A 19,267-nucleotide genomic window follows, 5' to 3' on the forward strand; every position below is an offset into this window, starting at 1 on the left:
GGAGATATCATTTCTATTCTTAGCATTGTGCTTTTAGACCAGATTGACACCGTGTTTAAAACTTATAGTGGATAGCCGTGATGAGAATCTTAGGCCCTTCAGGCGCTCTCAGGATACGAGGCTTGGTTTTAAGATCGGCAGGGTGCGACGCTGTTTTTTGCAGGTCTTTAGTTCGATTCCCGAAACTTAGCAAATACTTTTATATATTTTATTTTTTAAATTTAATTTAGCTATTTTTCGCCATTATTCCTACAGTTACTATGAATTATTCCAAATCATATGCATCAAAAATATAATTTAATTTCAAAATATTTCTATATTTAATCGAAATTTTACGAGTCAATTTCACGCACATGCGCAGATATCCTTCCTATTCTTAGCATTGTGCTTTTAGACCAGATTGACACCGTATTTAAAACTTTTAGTGGATCGCCGTGATGAGAATCGTAGGCCCTTCAGGCGCTCTCGTGGTACGAGGCTTTTTGGCATATCGGCATGGTGCGACTCTGTTTTTGCAGGTCTTCAGTTCGATTACCGAAACTTTGCAAATAGTTTTATATATTTTATTTTTTAAATTTAATTTAGCTATTTTTCGCCATTATTCCTACAGTTACTTTGAATTATTCCAAATCATATGCATCAAAAATAAAATTTAATCTCAAAATATTTCTATATTTAATCGAAATTTGACGAGTCAATTTCACGCACATGCACAGATATCATTCCTATTCTTAGCATTGTGCTTTTAGACCAGATTGGCACCGTATTTAAAACTTTTAGTGGATAGCCGTGATGAGAATCTTAGGCCCTTCAGGCGCTCTCAGGATACGAGGCTTGGTGGCAAGATCGGCGGTGTGCTACCTGGGATGTGTACAGCGATTATCTTTTTTGTTGTTTGTTTATGGAATGAGTTAAACCTTTTTTTAACTATAAATGTTAATGTTATTTTGATTTATATCTTTAATATAAGCAATTATTTCCATTAACATGCGACTTTTTAAAAGTTTTCAAAAATTATGTTATAAATATTTGCTTTGTTTATTGCAGTTATTACATCAAATATGACGATTTGATAACTATAAAAGTATATCTTTATTGTACATTTTTTAAAACTTTTAAAATTTGGAAATTGTTGATTATTGTAACATAACGATTTTATTGAATGCATCATTCTTTTTTTCGTTGAGAGTACAAGAAAAATGCGAACTTTTATCCTTTACTCATTTTGTGCTCATTCTAAAATCCATCCTTGTTTAAGATGATAAATGCACAACTATGGAAGTAAGAGCAGGAAGTTTTTAAATATTGTGATATTTTTTAGTCAATCTCCGGTGTCTAGATTATATGGAATTTGTCTTCCTTTCTTTTTTTATATAGTCAAGAAAACAGAACATATTATATCCACCGTAAAATAAATTGCTCTTGTATTTTTCTTGCTTAAATTACTGGTAATAGAAAATCAGACATCACAAAAAAAAAAAAAGAGTCTCATTTTGGGCATGAACATTTAAATGAATCGCGATCGGGAGGCCAATAAACAATTTTCGAAAGTCATTATTTTTTGCTCTATTCTCTAGAGGAAGGGAACATCTATCGGTATGACGAAAATTTACACAAAGAATCATTCAAGGAGAAGTAAAGTTCTTCGTATTAAAATTGCTTTTAACTATGGTTTATGTGAAAGTGAGTGGAGATGATAGAAATATTAATTGTGCATTCGAACTTCTTGAAAATCTCTAATTTCTTGAAAATTAATTGATCATATTATTTTCTTCTGTATTTTAATTTTTATAAGTTGTACGTCAATCAATTGATGAAAATCAAAACACCAGATTTTGTGAAAAACAATCATTGTTTAAATAAGTGTGTGTGTGTGTGTGTGTGTGTGTGTGTGTGTGTGTGTGTGTGTGTGTGTGTGTGTGTGTGTGTGTGTTTATAATCACTTCTAGACATATATTATTTATCATATCTATTATCATAAAATTTAGACATATATATTATATCATATCTATATATCATGAATGTTCAGTCATTTAGCAGAACAGTGACACAAATTTCTTATGTGACTTCAAAAAACGTTGTCGCCAGTGATTGATGAGAGATAAGTAAGGCTCCTTTATAGTCTGAAATTATTATTTTGACAAGTTTTATTATTATTTATATTTATGTCAATAAAGAAAAAGACGAAAAGGAAAACATTACCCTCATTTAAAGCAATTTCAATTTATGTAAGAATGATCTGTGTTCTGCAATTAGTTTTCAGTAACTCGCCATAAACCCAATTGGCGTATTCTTCTCCAAATTATATATTTTTATTACATAATACTTATTTTATGTTTCATACATTTGAGAAGGAATTCTAGTATACTTTTTGAACTCTTATCTTTTCAACTACTGTGCGCAAAATTTAATGCATGTGTGCAGCATTTATACTAAGCCCACATACCGAAATTTATTTACACTACTTTAAGTGTAAATTATTCTTGACTTACTTTGTTTAGTGATAAAATGTTATCTTTATGATAATATATGTATGTTTTTATGTGATTGCTTATTTCTTCTCTTACTAAAAAACAAAGATACAGAGCTCTTTACTGTTTGAAAATCCATTATACAAATTCCTAAAATAATGTAAAATAGTATATATATATATATATATATATATATATATATATATATATATATATATATATATATATATATATTACAAAAAGAATATTTTAACTTGACATATTTCTATATTAATTCGTTATTTCGTTCAAAAATATATATATCGAAATATATGTATAAAATACTAAATAACTTTCTACTTTTATTTAAAAATAAAATCCACAGTAAATCAAAGGTAAAGTTGAGCTAAAGCATCACTTTTAGCATAAATAAAATATTTTTATGAAAGGTTGAAAACGCTGGTTCTGTGATCTATGGATTTTTAGGGTAACAAATTGATTCAAATCTTTTCCGTCGCAAGCCTAGAACCAAAAAAATGGGTTTCCTTAAAGGATAGGAAAGCTCGATAACTTTCAATTTAAATAAAATTGTGTGACTAGCATCTCCTTTTTGAAGTGCAGTGAAGTAAGAAAAGAAAGTGAAAAAATAATATATTTCTGAGAAAGAATAAATATTACGTTAGCTTTATTTTTATAGCTTTTTGGCCTTTATCTATCATGCAAAATAAAAATAAAACACATGCACCTGCTTATTTAGTAAATGTAAATTTCAACTAAGGTAATCTATTAATAGTATTTTCAACATGATGATGTTCGTAGGTTCGAAATTGCTCTAAATTAAGTCATAAACTGTGCATAATGCAAAAATGCATGCTGACTGTAAATACTGATCGTTATAATTAGAAATACCAATTTTTTAACATAGCTACCTACCTCTTGGGAATTAGGTGCTCATTAATAGAGGCTTTTAAAATTTTAATAAGATTTTTATCTAAAAATTGATTAAACTGTTTGTGTTTTTTTTTCTCATTCAAAAGTTATTGTATTACAAAAACTATTTTATAATTCTAAAAATTAGCTTTCATTTGTTATCATATATTTCAGCTCGATATTTTTCTCTGATATATTTTTCTGATAAATACTCAGAAATATTTTTCACTATATTTTATAATAATACTTATAATACGCTTATTTCTTAATATTTTATAATACGCTTATTTCTCTAACTATTCTAATTAGACATATATTTCTAATTGCAGATTTTCTTCAAATATAATATAAATACATTGACTTCTTAAGAGAGAGGGATAATAAATAGTTTGAAAAATTAAATTTTTATGCGATCACCCTAACAAAAAAATGTCAATCAGATTTCTTCGCACTCCGATTGCTCTGTACATAATTGCACCTCAAATTTATTTCATGGACCCACATGCAATTATTAGATCTATAAACTTAAGTGCAAAAAGTAGATGATAGCTTCTAGAGAAGATTGATTTTGTACTTCAATGACTTCGCCAAATGAAAAAAAGGACTTCTTGCTACTCTGCAGAGTGAAATAATGGTAATGTTTTTATATTGACCACATTTCCGGTGACGAGAAGTCCTAAGGAATAGATAGTGCATAGCGTCTTTGATATGTATTTTCAAACAGACTTTGTATACCCATGTCATTTAATGCTCCATTAGGATGCACGATTTGCTGCCAATCTATATCAACATCGCGTTTATGTTTGTGGTTTGATTCTCCAAATTGCGACTTTCTGGTCAGAATACTAAAAGTCTATTCATCGAACCATAAAGTATTTAGAACTAATTATTCAAAAACTATTGAACTAATAATTCAATATAAATCTTTTACTATTAGCGGCTTAGTATATAACAATATTTCTTTTCCGAGAGAATTGTTTCATTTAAGAATAGTTCCCAAATCCAAAACGAAAATTAAATGGAAGCCCCTCTGAGATTAAACAGAGAAATCTGTTTCTTTATAAAACAAACAAATGGCGTCTTCTGCTCACTAAAGCTGAGAGGTGCATCTCCCATTACAGTGCCTCAGTCGAAAACCTTCAAATATGCTTTTCTTAATTTATTTAATTATTCCGTTATCATGGTAAATATATTCGGTTCCCTTCCACTCAAAAGATAAAATAAGCATGTCTGAATGATGGGGGTGGAGCGCAAATTGAATGGAAGATTTTGTCTCGAACATTTGCAAGCCAATCGATTGGAAAGGCTTTGTGATTATGCCTGGCAAGAAGCTACCCAAGAAGCCCCAAAATACTTCCAAATCGGGCACAATCGTATAAAAAGATCGCCAAACAAAGATTTCCGAGTCTAATCTTCGCAGTTTGAAGTCTTGAGATTCCACAACATTACGCCATATGTTGCGTGAAAGATTCTTTCTAAATAATGGCGTTGTCAAACGAGGCAGAAAAATGAAGTTAGTTCGTAGAGAAAAAGTGTTTCATATGGCTTAAAATATTCATCCGTAACTTTCTGACTGAAGCATATCTTTTAGAATTGTTTTAATAACTTAAATCGAAAGGGAAATGATGTAAACGTAATCGAAAAATGTAAATTCATCAGTAGGTGAATGGATGAGGGAAAATAAAGAAAATATCTCGAAATGAGACAGAATATCTTTTAAAACTTTTACATATTAATATTCAAGGAACTTTTGGATTACAAAGTATAGTTGAAGTTTTGTAATCGTCAAGGAATTCGAATTAGAGATTTTAACAAATCTCCACGTTTCATTCGAAAAACATTTTTTTTTCCTTATGCATGACTGCCTGTGAATAAACACCGTAATTCAAAACCGCTTTGAGTTCAAAGGATGAAATTTGGTATACGGCCTTTAGATCAAATTTTAAACGAACTACACTGCAAAAAGGTCGATTTATTTAGTTGATCGTGTACGAATGATAACACATGAAAAAACTAGACGGATAAGATTTGGTATATAGGTTTAATATCTAAATGTAGATTTATATCAAAATTTGAACCAAATTTGTCAAAGCGTTCACCGTCTGCTGGTTTGCACTTTCTCATGCATGTAAACCCAATAAATCATAAATGCAACAACTTAATGAAATTCTATGTGCAATCTTGTAGTTCCGTGTCAAAATTTGATTTTATTCAATCGACGGAAAGGTATTCAAAATACAAATTCGCACGATATATTCATCCTAAATATCAATATTTTGTTACTATTATTCAATAAATATCAATATTTTGTTACTATTGTTCAATAAATATCAATATTTTGTTACTATTGTTCAATAAATATCAATATTTTGTTACTATTGTTCAATACCATGCAAGATAATCTCAGCCTTACCAAAGGTCTATAATTTTATGCGGAATATGACCTTAATTGGAGAGCATGCAAAATTTAGGAAAGACTACTCCAGCTGATTACGATTGTTACATTTATTTAGAAGTCAACATTCACCATTCTGTTCAAAGCGTGCGCATATATTGAACAAAATGGCTTGTTTATTCTTATTATTATTATGTAGAAAACTGAGTATGCATTTTGGGAATCTTTCTTTCATACGATTAGAATCAAAAATGGATACAAATCAGCAATTTTTTTCGATGAACACATAGCAGATTTTATTTATTGCCCTCACATGCAACCAAATATATAAATCTACAGTCGATCAACAAATTCGGGAATTTGATTTAATATTTGTTTTCTACTAAAATAAAACCAAACAATTCACGAAGATTTTTTATACATTTTATTTCTAATTCTAGCTATCGTGACCACATGGGCACTGGTGGTGCACAGACTTAACACAGTAAATTTCATTCAGAAGTTGATAGAAATATACAATTTTGATACAAAAAAAATTGCATGCCAAATTACCAAATTTTCTCTTATCACAAATAAAATTCTTAAAATGAGGTTCAGGAACCGGCGATGTCTAAAATTAGAAAATCGACAAAATGTCGAGGTCGAGTATTTAGAGAATTACAATACTTTCTTTTTCTATATTTCGTAAAAGAAAAAGGAGTTGAATATGAAGTTCGAACTTGAATATCAGAAAATGTGGTATCAATTACCTGAATTCATCATATTTTATTGACGTTAAGATATTTTGGAAATAAATTCGCAGACAGAGACATAGTTTGATAAACAATAATTTCATTATTATCTTAAATCTTAAGCCAGGAGATTCTATTCAAGCTTTTGGTTATTTCTTGATGATTACAATTCTTTTCTATATGTAAAAAAAAAAGATGTAAAAACTAAAAAACAGTAAATACTTGCATCAGTTATTTAAATTTAATTATGGTAAATTACATAATTTTTCATTTCTACTATTAGTTCACACACTCCCAACATGTATATTTATTTATATATCTTGTTCAAATTTTCAATCGTTAATAAAATACTTTTTATTCATCCACTCAAGTTCAAATAAATATTTTTTAATTTGTAGTGGGGATACTTGATATTAATACAGTTTTTTCAAATATTAATTCATTAATTAAATTTAATTAATTTTTAATACTTTAAATAGAGTTTTAGCAGGGGGGTTTTTTCTGTTTATATTCCGAAAGAAGATTATCTTTTCCTAGCTGGAAATATTTTATTCCCGATTCAATTCACACGCATATCAAAAAATAAATATTTTAATTTTACAAGAAATTCGCTTTCTATTTTGCCACTTAATATTATAATTCTGTCATATGTATATAATATTTATATTAATTGTAATTATTTAATAAAAAGTAACTAAAATAAAAATGATCTAAGTGGGAATTGAACTTAAAAAAATTATATTACTTGCTTTTAACAGTATCACGGAACGTCACTTGTTCTAAGAGGTATAATATTTAAATAGATTTTTCAAAATTTCAAAAAGGGAAAGCAAACATTTTCCATAAATTTCCCGAATTCTTTTTATTTCTTATTAAGAAAACAAGTGAAAAATGAATCTTAAAACAAAAAGAAATGTTTATCTTCTTAGCACAATAAGTTCAGATATTGCCGGAATTCAAATAGACGCACTGATCCCCCCCCCTCATACCCCTGAACGTCGCAATCAATAAAAGTAAGTATTTGTAAAAGATTCGTGTTCCTGCATGTCAACAGCAGTGAGATTGAAAAAGTCTCCCTTTCTTTAAATGAACGTGACTCGCAAGAATTCCGATGATATGCACCGAATTAGGAGACGTAAGAGATTTGAACTGATAGCGTGTTTGCTTTTTCCGAGGGAAAAAACTACTCTGCTCAAAATTTCACGCTGAAGACTTTGCATGTAAAATACTACCTTTTTGCAATTTCTGTACCATAAAATGTTAAAAGAAATCTTTTTAACTCTAATACGTTTCAAAGCCATCCATTTTAAAGTTGGTTTTGAAACATTTTCGTGTTGCAACTAACAGAAGAGATCAAATAAACCTAAAATGTTTGGGAAAAAAAAGTATTTGTGAGTGAAAGGAGGTGGATACTTTTCCAACTACAAGGCACATTTGGAGCCATTAGATTATCTATAAGCTTCAAAATTCTGTATTTGCATTTGTTTGTTTATTTTGAGCTCTGGAACTCGGATAAGCGTTATTAATAGTTCATATAAATATCAATTGTTCAAAATGTGTATACATTTTGGTATATTCTGAATATATCTATGAGTATGGTAAATACATTTTATTACTGCTGGCCGTAAAAATTTTCACCATTTATGGTAAATATCATAGTATAGAAGAATTGTGTGGCGATATTTTAAATGGAATTTTTTTTTCTCTCTCATATCTCTCACATTTATGTCTAACACGTTATTATTTCCATATTTGTCAATATAAAACCAGCTGAATTGATCAGCTCTAAATATTCTCTAATAAATTTGCTTGTGTGTATTACTGCTGAAAGTCACAGTTTTGGGCATTTATCGTAAATATAGTAGTACAAAAGCATTTGTGAATTTTTGATAATGTTAAAGTGGACATTATTTTCTCTTTCATTTCCTGCTCGTTTGAAATTAACATATTATTTTTTTCCCTAGTTTTCAATACAAAACCAGCGTAAACGGTCATCCCAAAATTTTCTCGTACACTCTCTAATAAATGTATTATTAATCGTTATGAAAAAAACCATTAACGAGCGGTCTTTGGCAATTAATCTCTGCAATACGGTTATTACACAAGTACTAAAAAACCAAAATGTATACACATTTTGGAACTCAGAACATCTTTTTTTCCAAAAACTGAAGCCAAAATTTGATATTGAAATGCAATTTTAGCTACAAAATTCACATATCAGAATTCATATATTTAAGTCATTACGTTTTTTTTTTTTTTTTTTTTTTTTTTTTTTTTTTTTGTGATTGTGAAACAGAAAAAACATTTACATAAGTTACTAAGTTTTTTAATGATCGCGTTCGCATGTCTGTAAAAGTACAGACTGATGGACGTTTAACTCCTTGATTATTTGATTCCAAATCCAGATTTGAAACCAAAATTGGTATCTATCTACACTTTAGATGTTACATCAGTGTGCCTAATTTCACCCATTTGGTTACATCCGTTTTGTAATTATTATGTTAACTTATATTCGAACAGTCAAACAGACAGACATTCTCTGAATGGGCTTCGAAATTTGATAGAAATCTGCAAATTTCACCTTAAGATCTTATATAAATTTTATCTGCCCAGCTCAAAGCATTTTTGAGTTATCTTTGTCACAGACAAATATACAAATCCCAAAATGGGATTTTAGAACTTAGAAACATTAAAAACATGAATATTCGCTAATTCGAATTTTTTGACGATTAAGATATTTTCACTATACTTCGAATACGAGAAAGTAAAAATGAGATAAATGAGTAAAAATGAGAAAGTAAAAATGATTATACATTTATGTAAGAAAAACTATGAAATAAATTAGGAGTTGTTGTACAATAAAAAAAAAATTAAATTTGATATCCTATCAAAGTAAAGCCCAATTTGGGAATATAATATTAATTATTTTTCCAAAAGCGATCTCTTTGGAAACGAACCTCGCCGATTTAATAACAGGAAATAACCGATAGCATTTCACATTCTTCGATTATTACTGTTTCCAAATATAATTACTAAATGAAAGGTTTTTCCAACAAGTGGTGGAGTTTCCCGGTACTCGAGATGTCACATATAGACGGACATCATTTCAAAAATATCTGAAGTGTGGATATCCGTCAAACTCTCAACTCCCAATTAATGATTATAATACTTTCTTTACTTCCTATACAAGAAACTAAAAAGTGTTTTTTGTGAACTTTTTTATCCCTCAAACTTTATGGTTTTTAGATACCCCCTCCCCTGTATGTGAAAAATAAGAGAAGCCAACCAACTAGGATTTGATCTTCAATCGGTAATTTCTTAACATTAAATAATTCTTTAATGTTATTAAACTTGTTAGATGCCAACTAAGAGATATTAAGACGTAATATTTACAGCTCTAATGCTAAATATCAAATGCTTAACATAAGTATTTTCTTCAAGTATGTAACAAAAAGCTGAGCATTATGTTAGAAAATAAAGTTTTATTATTATTATTATTATTATTATTATTATTAAAATTGACAATTCGTGCATTGTCAATATCTTCTTTAGCGGAGCCTTTATTCATATTTAAGTAAATACATGTTTCTCCAAATTGTGAAAAATTAGATTGTCAATACCTTTTTTACAAATGATGACTGTAGCTTAAGTAATGCTTTATTAAAATAAAAGAAAAAGATACGAATTACATTTAAGAGTCTAATATGAAACTTTTTCTGTATGGATGAGTTTTTGCGAAGCTATTTTAAAATAAAGTAGATTATACTAAATTTTTTCCATGAACTATCACTTTAAACCCACGTAATTAAAGCCATTAATATTTTCTTAAGAGCAGCAAGCAAATGATTTATAATGTCGGTAGAAACTAATTTTCCGTTTTCTATATTAAGGGAGAAAAATGTTGCATTATTAAGAATTTATGGCACATAAATTACTTTCTTTTCCATTCCAGATATTTACATTTCTCCCTGCATACTTTTCACATAGATTGTTTCATTTGGAAAGCAAAAATAAATCATCGAAATTAAATTCTCGTACCAAATGTTCTCTGCATTTTTCTCATTTTTGTTCGGGTTTAATTATAAATATAACAAATCTTTGCCAAATGTAATATTTCATCAATTAAAAATTATGCTTATGACAAAATAACGGTACGACCGGAGTTTAACCCCCCCCCCCCCTGCTTGGCGCAATTTTCAAAAATCGCCAACAATGGTCTTGCGAAATGCTCAAAAGCAAGGGAGCAGATATCCAATCATAATGCATAATAAAGATTGCCAGCTTTGGCGCGTTATCGGAACTTGACGAAGGAGGGGCTTAAACTCCGGTTCACCCAAAATAACATTCAACAAAGCTGACTTTTTATGGAAAAATGTATTGAGTAAATTTCAAATTAAGGTAGTATTTATAATTTAAAGAAACCAAAATATTGTTATGAGAAAGATAAAATTATAAAAATCATTTTTTAAATCAATTAGGGCAATGATTGGCACAGTTCTTGGCGAAGTAAAGAGCGCAGATTATGCCCCTCACAAAATGGTCTCATTTTTCTTCATTTAGCGTGAACTGTGGCATGTTTTAAAACAATTTTCCAATGCCTCACAGTTAAAGACGATTTGCCTTCTACTGTACTTCCGCTGCTTTCACTGTGGAGTGGCGTTACAAGATTGTCTAATTTCTTCATTTGTCATTATTTTATCTTTAATTCTTTCGCCGCTCTTTCTTCCATTTGAAGCTCGACAAATCAAATCGAGGAAAGTGAGATTACGCGTATATTCAATTCGAGTTTAAAAATCGGAGCTCAACAAACATGTTTTTCTTAGCAACTATTTTTTTGTTTTCATAATCAATGATGTAATGTTCTCGTAATGAAACATATAAGGATGAATTCTGTAATAATATTATTCATTTCAACTTGCAATTTTGACATAAAGGTCCCAAAAATTGAAATAAATCATGATAGATGGTTTAAAAAATAAGAAGTAAATTTTTTTGTGTCCATAATGAAGTACAATTTCTTAAACTGAAATTAAATTTAAAGATGTATTTGAGACAGAAAAACACACATTTTTGTTGTTCTAGTATTTTCCATCCTACACTTGGCCAAAAAATATTATTTTATGTAAGAAATTTTTCCAAAACTTCTTGTTATAAGGAGCTGTTAATATATGTAAATGTATTCTGCATTCAAAATTAATAAGAATTAATTTAAACCCTATAACCTTTTTAATATGAAATCGTGTTAAATTCTTATGAATATGTAAGCAATACCTGCTCTTTTCAGTAAAAAAGAAAAAATATTTATTAGCTTTACTTTTTATCTTACAAATGTTCCCTAATTTAAATATCTACATTTTTTTATTTTATATTCAATAAAATTCACTGTATTGCTGAGTTCTAGAAATAAGTGGCAATTTTAATTTCGTTATAAATGTTAATTAGAAAAAGGAGACCTTAAGTGTATTCCCTCCTATTTTATACATACACATTGTCCCATTTTGTATTTAGCTTCATTGTATAAAGAAAATAATCATATAAGCATTTTGTACCTTTTCTTTTTGAATTATAAGGTCCTAGTCTAAATCTATACTTATAATAAAGAGCTCAATGTGTGTGTGGGTGTGTGTGTGTGTGTGTGTGCGTGCGTGTGCGTGCATGTATGTGTTGGTTCTCTACAGGCCAGACCGTTGAACCTACAGCTACCAAATTTAGCACGTGTATACCTTGGAGGCCGGAAATATGCACCTCGGAGCGATATTTTTGAATTTTTAATTAGAATTTTAATTAATTAAAAATTAATCAAAATTTCGGCGTTTTTCCGCTATAACTTCAGAAAATATTACAGCACAAAATTGATTTTTACATCATATTGAAGATCAAAAATTAATCTTTTCAAAGCTACTGACATTTTAACCAACAAATAAAATTTGTAATTTTAATGATTTTTTTAAAAATAATTTTGTCATATTTTTTTCAACAATTTTTTTCACTCAAAATAAAAATAAAATGTAAGTTGCACGTTAAAGGGGGGGAAATTAGATTTTATCAACGTGTTGTCATCACATTAACAAAAGCTCAAATGAAAAAAGAGTTAATAATTATTGCAAATTAAACATATAAAAGTATAATTTTCAGCACGTGTCTGTATGAAATGAAATAAATATAAAATATATTTCAAAAAACTAAATGCAAGAAAAAAGTTTCTGCGATCTTCAAAATCCGTATTAGTGATTCAGTAAATCAGTTTTATTTAATGTATACATAGTTAGATATATACAGGATATTCACTCTAATTAGATTCCGGCAACAAACATGTAAATCTTATGCATCTGCAAACAAAATTGTTTAAATTTGTAACTTGAATAAAAAAATTCTTTGATAAATTACGAATTTTATATTTCTACATAGATGTTCAGTTCTGTAAATTATATTTAGCAAAATATTCTTGAGACACTTAATGCTTTAAATAAAAAGACATGCCGAATCTATTTATTTAGAATAAATCCGATAAACTAAATCAATCACAAAAACTGACTGATTTATGTAAATTTGAGTATCTCCATTCTAATAAGAAACATTAACAACATAAGATTTAACATTAATAACATTAGAAACATAAGATTTTGGACCTTTCCATCCAACGTTTTAAAGAAAATACTCCAAGCAGTTACCGGATGTTCTTAAAGGCTGATTATTGGACGAATGTGTGTTTGCGTGTGTGTATGTGTTGGCGCAATACATGCCAGACCATATGATGTAGAGCTACCAAACTTGGTCCATATTTTATTGGAGAGAGGGAATGGATACCCGGGAGACACTTTTTTGAAGTATCAATTAATTAAAATTGAATGAAATTTTTGCGTACTTCCGAGATAACTTGGGAAACTTTTACAACTGAAAGCTGAGTTTTACATCTTCTTAAAGACTAAACAATAATCTTTTCAATAATGCTAATGTTTTAACCATAAATTAAGTTTCTGTTTTTAATTTTTTGAAAAAACTATTTTCATCCCATTTTCTAATAATTTATTTCTTACAAATTAAAAATAAATTTTAACCTACATGAGCACGTCATGAGTGCGTGAGAAAAAGTTGCCATTACCGTGACAAAAATTCACAAAGTTAAATTTCAAAAACTTTTACATTAAATTAAAAGACCTAGGAAAGTGTAATATTCAACATATATTTACATGAAATGAAATGAATATAAAATGTGTTATTTTCTAAAAAAAAATAGATTGCGAAAAAAAGTTTTTGTTGACGTTTTAAAATAGCTCTATTCTTACTTCAGTTTTAATTAAGGCATACATAGTTTAATATAAACAGAATATCAGCTCTAATTAGTGCACAACAGCTAATTTGTAAAACTTTATTAATTGGTGTATATATCTAATAAAAATGAATTAGATTATATAAATAATTATATTTTATGTAGTTGGTTATTAGCAAATGTTCCGATAAATTATGAATTTTAAATTTTTATGACTCTGTTTTGTGAGCCATGTTTAATAAAATATTCTAAAGACACTAATATTTCAAATAAAAAAAATGTCCACTCTTTTTTCAACTAAAGCTGATAGAGTTATCAAAATTCAAATATCTCTATTCTATAAAAATGTGCGATTTTAGATCTCTCCATCACCATCTTGAGGAAAATACAGTAATCAGCTTTTGAACTTTCCCCAATACTGATTGTCTAAATTAATGAAATCATTGATTGTTCTAAAATGATGATTTTCAAAGCTTTATAAATCAGACAGGCTTGCTCGCAGAGGATTGAAACGTTAAGTTTCTCAAGAAAATTAATTTTATTGGATATGGTTTATAGAATTAAAGGACTGTATAAAATTTAGACTTCGTAAGTGTTTTCAGAAGCACAGTAATTGATTCAAATCAAATTAAATTTTATTTACCATAAATCGTTTTGAAGTTAAAATTGTATTTTATGATGAATCTGAGAAATTTTTATCGAATAATTTTTTGAAATATTGCATAAAAATATTTTGTGATACACATAAAATTTTAATGTTGAAGGATTCGATCTATTTAGGTTTAGGCGACTAGTTAAATATATATCTAAAATAATATTTAATCTACTCAATGAAGTTTGATATTTAATATAATTTGGGTGTCAAAACCATATGTCGAATTTCATTTTTCTATGTCATTACATTTTTTATGGCGTTTATATAAACATGAATGAATAGACAATTTGTGAATCGAGAAATTTGATTTCTTTGATGGCGTTCATTTATACATGAATAAATAAACAATCTACGAATCCACAAATTTGATTTGTCTGAGGGCATTCATATATACACGAAAGAATAGACAATCTATGAGTCGACAAATTTGATTTGAAATAAGCTGCTGCTTTACATTTCTAATGAAAAATATGCAGAATGCCGTCTGTTGTTGAATTTTTGAATTATAGTGCTCATATTCCTTTTGACAACCAAATAGACAAACTTCCCTTTGGCTAATTTAAGCACTAAATTTGAAAGAAATTTTCAATTTTTTTCACATACCACTTATTGAATTTCTTCTAGTAGATTATAAATTCTTTGAATAATTATGTACATCTATAAGTAGAGAGTATACGAAATAATTATTTTCAAAATTATATCTAAGAAATATTTTAAACTTTATTAACACCAAAATCACGAGAGGAATTACTTTTTGACGATTACACTAGTTTCTCTTTGCATGCTTCGTATGTAAAGAATAAAACGCAATTATTTAATTTCACAATTTTTTTTCATTTATTATAGGAATATTTTCGTTAAAATGCTTTCTTAGGCCCCATTAAATCCTAAATTTAACTTTTCACGCTTAAAGGGGTTAACTTAGTTTTCTTCAAAAATTACTTTTTAAAAAAAATCCTTTTAATGAAGGAATTACTTATTCACGGGATGTTTCTTTTTGTTTGCTTTTACATACTTTTTTTACTTACTTTAAAACTTTTTTTTTCAGTTAAACGAAGTTTGTCAAAAAGAATGTCCTTCTAGCATTTAATCCATTTTATTTCTTCTAAACTTGAGTGATGATTTAAATTCAAAGAGCAGTCCGGTATGCAAATATACGAAGAATGATTGTTCTTTGCTTCTCATCAATCATTAAAACAATGGATGAATTTTCTCTTAATTACATCAAATGCAAAATAAGTAAATTTATATATTGTTGGTAACTTCTTTTATCAGTAGTCGCTTTCTTTTCTATAATCCGGCCTTTCCAGTTTAACCCTGCCAAATATATTAATAAATTAATTGAAATTTCAAAAAAGAAAATTTGAAGTATGAATAATCTTTTCTCAGATAAATGGAAGAATAATTTAATTGAACTGAAAATTAATTAATGATGGAACCGAGTAAACCTATGAGAAACTTTTAACAAATTCAACTTCACTTATCCCTCTCTCGGCTAATATGTTTTGTTAGGTTTTTAAATGTTCAACGAATTGTATACACAAAATATCAAATACAACTTATTGATGCGAATGTATTTACAATAATTCATCATATATAATTATTGATGACAGAATATAATCATCTCAAACCTGTTTGTTTGTCATTTTGGGTAATTAGTGCAAGAGTGTTATTAGATTGAGTGACTTATATAAAGGTAGTATGAGTAATGTATAATGTAAGCTGTATACAATATGTAAGCTGTTCTTTAATTAATCTTTCATTCTTTTTTATTAACATTCTTTATTGAATTATCATAAATTTATAAAAGTAATTACACGTAATTATCCTCATATTTTAAAGGTCAAAATACCCTATTCTACATGCATTTAAGTATGTATTTAACCCGCTGTTTTTTCCAGTTCTCAAACACATGTGGGAAACCATTTTTACTTCGTAATTTAATTATGTACTTGTATGCAATTTATCAAAGTGAGGCACTCGACTTTATTCAAATTATTTTTTAATTTTAGTATTTTTTAACTCGATAAACTAAATTAAATCTCTTGAAACTGATCCACAATTTAATGGGGGAATTTTTCAGTTTGTTAAAATTGGCTATTTAAAACTGCTTATATAGAAATTAAATTAAATTCAGTAATAATACAATAAATTGTCTTTGAAAATTGGAGGTGGAAGAGGCTGGAAAGAGGCTCCAAGATTTTCATGGCCTAAGGACCCGTAGAGGATAATATCGGACTTTGAATTGATGATTATCTACGCCTCGACTATGCAACTTCGACAGTTTTTTCACCATCAAAAGGATTGTGTACATTCATTGGAAGGTCAGACAATCAATCCAACATATTGCATAAATGAATTAACTACTGTAAGTGAATAGATAAGGAAAAAATAATTAGATCGTAGGACAAACGAATTAGAGGAAGACATTGACATAAAGATATAAGAGTCTAGTACGAGATACCTTTTGTTGTATAACATCTCATTTCTCTTTCTTTTATTCGCCCTTGTCAGAACAAAATAGAAAAAAAACGTATTTGAGATTGTATGTATAATAAAAGCAAAAGTAATGAAAGAGCTTTGAGAAAAATCACCTAATCTGTGTTCGGATGAGAGAAAAATCTGGTGTGGCACAACGTCAGAATTGAGAAGAGGAGTGCAATGAAGGTAATGGTAACAAAATTGTAGAAAATTTTTAAAAATTTGAATTGAATTTTAAAACATTAGTCTGGTTGTTTTCCAGTCGTAATGCAGACATTCTGAATACTGACATTAGATGCATTCATATCTTGACAGTCGTCTTTTCCTTGCTTAGAGTGGCATTTGTGGCTTTTTAGTAGTTTTGAAATGGAGTTGTTTTTCTTTATTGGCAAAAATCTTCCCAATTTTATATATTTTCTTTCATTGACAAATTTATAAATTACTGAAGCTCCTCATTTACTTGTTTCTTTTTTTATATATTCAATATTATATAAATCATGTCAATGGTAGCTCAAAATGAAAAAAATTAGAATTCAGACTCAACTAATACACGTAGACAAAAAAAGAAAAGAGAGAAAGCAAAAGAAGGAAATGTGTTTGATACTGTGCTTGATTTGGAAATATGCTGTATGAGTGAAAATTTATTGATTTGAAATGTCTTTGATTTGAAAACGTATTTGGGCATTTTTTTTCTTATCTCGTACACCATTTAACCATTCTATCCATTTAAATCTTTTACAACACAATGTATTATATTTATGCAAATGTAATAATTTTATCGCACATACGTCTAAAGGACTACATTTCTTTTCTAAATAAAAAACTGACAAAGAATTTTTTTCTGTAAGGATTGAAAAGTTTTTTTTGAGAAACTGTTGTTTTTAACAGTTGTAAGAATTACTTAACCCAACCCATCATTCAAGCAAATTATTTACGAATCAAATTTTTAAAAAATACAAAAAAGTATACACATCAATTTCTTGCTTCCAATCAATATTTGTTGCTTTTGCGTTGAATGAACGATTAATCGATTAACAATCCCTTACTGTACTAATGAAGAAGTTAAGTGTGTTAAAAATACAACCTATCATAACTATATAATAATATATATTTATTTAAGTTTACCACACAAATAACAAAATTTTGCAAGAAGCGCAAAAGTTATCAGATTTAGAGAACAAGTATTTTCATGTTAAACAAACAAATAAAATGTTTTTAAAGAATATGATGATTCTGGCATAAACATTCGATACACTTGGCTACAATGCGTGCACTTAACTGATCGCTGCTTTTTCCCACAAAGAGAAGAAGGAATAAAAAACGATTTTCGATACAAACAAAATCAACATGTTGTCATTATGAGCAGCTGCGGTTTTCGAGCTTATTTCTTATTTCTTCCTCTCACGTTGTTTTTTTTTTACTGTTGATTTTATTTATCTCTTATTTAAAAATGCATTTGAAGAAAAGAATAAACAGTTTTGTTGTTTGCCGCTTACATATACAATTTGCTCGAACGTAGCAATCATGAAACTTGTATGCTGAATTCAATAGAAGCATTTTATATTGAATTCATAACTGGTAAACAGAATGTGCAACCTTTGTTTAAAAAAATGAATTAAATAATTGCTAATTTAAAAAAAACTATTTATGTGTTTATTTTTCCAGGCTGTATTACATGCAGAGTTTTAATACGTTTTCTGGAATTAAGATTATTAAATATAAAAAATAAGTTTTCTCTTTCATATGCCAGTTTTTTTCTTTATTTTATTTTCTTTATTTACTTATTTATTATTTAACTAATAACTGGAATTAACTAGTAATTGATTTTTTTATTCTCCTTCCCAAAGTAGTGAATGTCAAAATTATATATTTTATATATCACATAAGAATATAAATAACCCTAATCTAACCCAAACAGGATACTTCATTACATTCTTATAATTTACAAGATTGGAATCACGTAACAATTCAGAAATAGAAAACGTCGTTGTCTCATGCATTGTGCTGATATCGCTATAAATGAAAACACATAAATGAACTCGTAGCATACACAGAGATTTAGATTAGCATTTCTTTATTTTTTTTCAGAAAAAGTTTAGCCCCGGTTGTTCATTTTCAGAGTTTTAACTTGTGTTATTTTAAATGACATCTCAAAATTCCCTGACTTTCTTTTGTAAGTTTCTGCAATTTTTAAGAAGGTAAGAATGTTGTATCTTAGTAGTCTGGAATAGGAGAGTGGGGGAGAATTATAAAACATGGAAACCCTATTTTTAAAGTTTTATTGCTTTAATAACTTCATTAAGGTTTCGGTATTGATTTCCTAAGCTTTTCTCTCTACTAAGAAGAGAATGTGAA

Source organism: Argiope bruennichi, chromosome 9, assembly GCF_947563725.1.
Source record: "Argiope bruennichi chromosome 9, qqArgBrue1.1, whole genome shotgun sequence".
Lineage (NCBI taxonomy): Eukaryota > Metazoa > Arthropoda > Arachnida > Araneae > Araneidae > Argiope > Argiope bruennichi.